This window comes from Tauraco erythrolophus, chromosome 5 (genome assembly GCF_009769465.1).
Source record: "Tauraco erythrolophus isolate bTauEry1 chromosome 5, bTauEry1.pri, whole genome shotgun sequence".
Lineage (NCBI taxonomy): Eukaryota > Metazoa > Chordata > Aves > Musophagiformes > Musophagidae > Tauraco > Tauraco erythrolophus.
Genome location: NC_141469.1, coordinates 3,548,307 through 3,554,509, shown reverse-complemented (window position 1 = coordinate 3,554,509; position 6,203 = coordinate 3,548,307).

The window sequence follows — 6,203 nt, the reverse complement described above, 5'->3', positions numbered from 1 at the left end:
CAAATTGCGTCCTCTCGATAACTTATTTTTATGTACTGAACCAGATTCAGTCAATGCTGATACTGTTTTCGTGGCACTGTGGGAGAGGAGCTGTTTCTCTGCTCTTCTAGGGTTAGGATCAAAGATAAAATAGGTGACTGCACTATCCCACCGACAGCGGGTTGCTGCTGCGTGCACGTGAGCCGTCGTCTTGCTCGGTGTACGGGGGGTTGAAGCAGAGGCCGTCAGATCTGGACACAGGAACAGGTGAAGAAGAAGGCTTGGTTGCTGTAGTGCTGAACAAGTTATGTCTGCTTGGGGAAGCGCAGGAGGAGAAATATGTTTCTGTAAGTGTAGCATTTATCCTTCTGGGTAATACACCTGATTTTAAAAAGGGCTCTTCTGAGAAGCAAACCATGCTTCCAGCACTGCACGTCAGCCCTGTTTAAAGAGTTGCTAAATGCCTGTCAGAGGTTTCTTCTATTATTTTTTTTTCATGCTTTATATATATATCTATATAAAAAAGCATGCTGCTGCAGCTGGTTTTGAAGCTGTTTTTGTTTCCTATATCTTCCAGGTCAGCACAAGTGGTTCCTCTTGGAGCTTTTTAGTTTTCCGTTACAGCTCTGCTTTAAAGCACCCGTGGCACGCTTGCAAAACTGTTCACCTCTCTTCTGTCATCTTCACTGAAAAAAGATGAAAAAAAAAAAAAAGGTTCCCTTCCATCTGCCAGATTTTTGAGCTTTGATTTGGTTTTGGTTTTTTTTTTGGTGGTGGTGCTTGGAAGAAAAGCAGAGCTTTTAGGGAGTGCTGAGTTGCCTTTCATTCCTTTGGGGGCTTTTATGGGGTGACTTCTCAGTCATCTTATATGGCATTACCTTTTCTCTGCGAACCAAAGCTTGCAAAGTAGACTGTAAGGTAGGCTACCTGGTTTCTTTCTCTGCTCAAGTGATTAAGATAATAGAGGAGTCCAAAGAAAACGCCTCCAGCTACTTTAGAAGATGGAAAATATGTTAGGTCAAAAAATAGGAGAGCAGGGAAGGAGGATTGACTACCAGCTCCGTGTGCTGTCCTGGCATTGTCAGGCTGCAGTGTTCGAAGGAACAAAATGGTCCAGTTGATGTCCAGTTGGAAAAACTGGATTAGATGCTTTGTCTCTCTGGAGGAAGTCTTCTCCTCTGCTGTCTTAGCAGGGAGGGCATAATAAGTTTTACAGCTTGTTAGGGCACAGTCTCAAAAATGGCTTAAGGGAAGCTCACGTTGGCCCATTAGAGATGACGTGGAATATAGACAAGCAGTCGTGAGAAAAACAAGTTCAGGAAATAAGCATGACCTCCTCTCTTCGGTGGGGGTTTGAGGAGTTGGTTTTTGTTTCTCTATCAAAGATGCTCCCAGCGGCCCTTATGGGTTTTTTCCACGACCTTTTAAAAATCAGGTGGTGCGACTTGAAAACGTCTCAGACGATATCATCGTGAGTCTGTTCGCTGAAAGCATTTTAGTTCACCTCCAGTCCCTTCACGGCGTAACGTCCAAATCGGGCTTTTTGCTGAAGTTCAGCATAAGAGTTAAAAATTTCACCTCGGAGGAAGACAAAGTAAGTTTTTCTCATGTATTCCGTGTCCGGCAAGATGGTTCTCCCAGCAGCCAAAGCCCTCATGCCCTCAGCTTGCTTTCTTTGGCAAAGTCCTTGTTCCCTCAGTCTGGCAGTGTGACCGGCTGCTGAGGGGGATCGTGCTCTCCCCTGGGGGCCGTGGGCCTATTACTCCATTTTTCTCGTCCTTCCCTGGGAGCATCTGCTGCTAACCAGGGAGGTAAAGAGACTCGGGCTGCCCTTGTCAAAGACGGAACACAGAGTGGAGCGTTTCAGTTGGAAGGGACCTACAACAGTCATCTAATCCGTGGCAGGCGCCTTCGTCTCATGGCTCTTCGGCAAACCCATCTCAGTGTGGCCTTTACCTGTCCCTGCCAGGTGAGGACTTGCCTCTTCCACTCTCCTGAGGCTCCTCACATGATGCACATCCTCTCCAGCCATGATGTTGTTCCCTCAGCTCTAGGATTTGGCATGTGGATCCTGGTGGGGCTGTCATTTGAGCCTGTTTGACCCTTTGGGGCAATGGAGGAATGCAGGCACTGATGAGCAGTTCTTCTGATGCAGCACCCTTCGCTTCTCCCCCTGCCACATCAGCCAGGGCAGAGAAGCATTCAACTTCCACCTCCTGCGACGCTGATGGACGTATGGACAGGGTCCAGGGGAAAAGGAGGACGCTCTGTCTCAACGATGGGAGCTCTCTGAGTTATGTCTTGGCTGTCTTCATCATCCTTTGGCTTGCACAATTGCCTCTTAAGCCTGTGGCTGTGAGGACAGCATCTGCAGCAGTCACTAGTGCTGTTCCCAAGAGAATACAGCTCTTTAGAGGTCTGCAAGCAGCCAGAGGGGTGCACCGGTCCTCTGTTTCCCCCTCCATAGTTCATCTCGTTGGGAGGGAGATGTTTCCCCCATGATGAAGCCGGAGGAGGAGGCAGCCAGCGGGGTAAGCCGAATCACATCGCCGATAGCTCTGTCTCTCTAGCCAGGCATTGCTGGTCCAGGATTTGCTTCTGGAGGAGGGATCTCGTAGGGCATCCGATAGCAATGTCAGCATACCTGCCCGTGGGGATCAGGGGCTGCGCTGGCCCTTCGGGAGAAGCTCATTAGGATTTCTTTGTGTCTGTATACATGAACCAGACCTTTTATTTCGTCTGTTCCTCCTCACACCGAAATAAAAGAACTGTTGTTTTCTTAAGGTACAAGTTGAATAGCCCAGGGGTGTCACACCTCTAAACACGGAGCTCTGCTGGCTTCTCTCCTAAAAGTTGCTCTAACTGAAGAGTTATTCCACTTCCCTCTCCGTTACGATGATTGTTCTGGAAGGGGATGGAAAACAGCAGGATTCTGTATGGTTGAATGAGAAAACTGACATAAGGTGGTTTGTAGCAGAGCTAATCTATAATTCATCATGATCATTCAAGGCTTTTAGAGAGCGGAGGAGAGAGAGGCAAGGGAGCCCTGACAAACGGTATAAAACCCCACACGTGGATATAGCCGGCGAGGGCTGTCACTTCCGATGAGCGCAGGCAGGCAGTGTGGGGTCACCAGGGAGAGCCAGGCTCCCGGTCCCTGCTGATGAGGATGGGCTGCATTTGCAGATGACTAGAAGCGACTATGGCACTGACATCTCGTTATTTCCAGCTTTGTTGCTTGCTTTCCGGTCGCTGCTAATGTAGCAGGCCCAAATTCCTTTGTGTGCTACTGCCTGGGGGGCCTCTGGCAGCTCCTGCATCTAGGGGAGGATGTCCAGTAGAGCTGAGTGCTTACTGTTGACTGGTTAAGATGGGCAAGACTAACTGCTAACGACTGTCAAGGAGAGGAGAGCTCGGACCCCAATCTGCTGGTACTGGCTTTCTACTGCTGGCCAAGTCAGGGATACGGCTGGATTGTCCAGGCATACCACTGAGTTGCCAGCAAGAGAGGGATGAGCCTGAAAACAGCATTTCCAGCCACCCCAGGTAGCTGGCATTCCTGCGGCACTGCCCAGCCTGGCCCTAAGGGTGCTCGGAAAAGGCAGCGCCGTACCAGCCAGGAGCCCTGGCCTGGTGTTTTGGTGTCATGCAGAAGGCCAGGTGGTTTGGGGCTTGATCTCCCCGGGGGAGAGAGGGTCTGCTGCTGCGCTGCTTCTCGGGTCTTGTGCAGGCTCCGTAGGTGCATCCCTAACCCTGTCTGTCTTGTCAGTCCCGCACAGGCTCTCTGGACACATCTCCGTAAAGCAGATAAGGAAGAGTGGCAGTTCCCTGGAGGAGAGGGCTTGTCTGGATGCAGCAGGGCTCTCGTTGGGAAGGCAACTTCTCCATCGCGCTGAGTATCCTCATAGCTGTAGGTGCTCTCTTCCCGAATGAGGCCAACGCAGCCCACGCTGCTCCGGCAAGGGCCGGCCAAGCAGGGGAAGCTGTTGGCTCTCTGCTCACCACTGGGGAGGTCACAACTGGAAACTGTCCCATTTGGGCCTTCCCCACCCCAGCGGTCAAGAGGGGTGCTGGGGAGGGTCTGGTTGGGGCTCCTGGGCTGGTCAGGACCTGGGGGAGAGTGGGGAGCTGAGACAGCTCGGCGTGGTGAAGAGGCAGCTGGGGGCACATCTAATCGCAGGTACAGCGATACGAAGGGCAATTTGGAAGACAATGCGGTCAAACTCTTTTTTGGCAGCCATGGCAGATGACATAATAGGGCAACGTGGGAAGTTTGGCTTGGATATTAGGAAAAAAAAGCTAGTGGGGAGGTGTCTCCATCCATGGAGGTTTCAAGCATTGCTCAGACAAGACCAGGCTGCCCAGATGTCTTATTGGCAACAGTCCTGCTGCAAGAGGGAGGTTGGATCGAAGACCTCCAGCGGCCCCTTTTACCCACGTGCTCCTGTGGGTCCGAGCCCCGCTTCCTTCGGTGCTGCCCGGCTCACTGTAAGAGCAGTTCTCCTTGTTTCTCGCTGGCTTGTGTTCTGCTGCTTTGGCTTGCAAGGCTGAAAAAAACCAGCCGTGCCTCTGAAAACCCATCACCCACGTGTCGGACTGCACCAGCCTCGTGGTTGGACGTTGTGCAGAGTGCAAGTGCGGCAGGGGAAAAGGATGGTTAAGGCAGGAGGTCGTTCTTCCATTAAGTTAATTTTTTGACTCTACCTGCACTTCTGGGCTTACATCCAAGGCCTGAAGGAGTTGTGCGATTTCCTCCTGCCTCCATCGGTTAGGTTGTAGTCTCTATTCCCTCCTGAGCTCGTTATTAATTATGGAGACTGCAGGGATGACATCCAGACTCTGCTAATGGTTCACTTCCCCATGTTTTAGAAGCTGCATTTCAGGGATCTGCTAATGGTGTTTCTTAGCTTTTGCTTCTTAAGCTCCACCGTCATCTTGGTTCCTAGCCGGAGCGTGGCAGCAAGGCAGATAAGGGTGTTTAAACCTCGGCTGATTCCTGGCTCTCCGGGCAGCCCACGGTTGCAGGGCACGCATCTGCGGCTTCCCTCCCAGCCTGTGTCTCAGCCTCTTAAGCTGCCTGGCCAAACCTCAGGGCTATCTCATCTTTCCTCTCCCGGCCGTGTTATTCCTTCCCCTCCTCCTTCTCCCAAGGGTTAGGGTGCTGGCCTCGCTCCTCCTCCCTGCCCCGTCCGGGCTGCGGGTGCTGCCAGCCGGCCTCGGCGCCGGCTCTGTCTGCCCTTTGCTCTCCCTGTCCCGGCTGCACGATCCCCTAATCCCTGCTCCAACTGCTGCCCGCCTGCCTTCACCGCTGCCTGTGCAGGCTGCCTGCCCACCCCCCGGCCAGTCCTCTGGGAGATCCAGCTCTCCTTCTCCCATCTTGTTCCCGTTCCTCAGCCGCTCGGTTGCGTCCGTCTGACGCGGGGAGTTAGCGCTGTGTTTTTCTCCGCGGACCTTCCCGGCCCGTTCCCTGCCCTCGCCGTGCTTCCAGCCCGGTGAGCAGCCTTGAGGTAGCAAACCTCCGCGCAGGGATGCAGGGACACGTAGGAAGGAACCGTTCACATCCCTGAGCTGAGCCTCGGTGTTAGGGGGATGGAGAGAGAAAGATTTGGGAAAGTGGAAACAATGAGAGGGCGAAATTTTCTCATTTTGGTTTTTCCAGCTCTGCCTGTTTGTACCCCCTGGGACTTATCTGTGGTATCGGATGCCAGCACTGGCCCGGGAGTCCCTGGTCGCGTTTTGCAATCTCCCGGTGTCAGCCAGCAGCTCGGGCCTTCCTGTAAGCGTCCCGACGGTCACGGGGAAGGAATGTTCCCCCGGCCGCATGGGGAAAGGTCACCGCGGGCAAAGGGGACGCCGGGACCGGGCGAGCAGCTTTCCCCTCCCACCCCTCACCGATGAGGGCAACGCCGACCAGCACGGAGCTGAAAACGGTTTTGGCTTACAGGGGAAATTTAAGAAAACAAAACAAAACAAAAAACAAAAACAGTTCAAGAGGTTAAATATTTTTGGCAAGGCCACGCTTCCTTTCGCAGGGCAGATACGGGAGCAGATGCTGTGCCCGGGCAAAGTCCAGGAGGATGCGCGCGTGTTTCGTCGCTTTTTTTTCGTCGCTGGAGGATGTTGGCTGTTGAATCTGCTCCCGAAAGCGTCTGCATGTCCCGAGTGGTGCCGGGGCCGGTGGCATCGGCCGGTTACCGCCGCTCTGACCGGCAAGCGTTGGCATC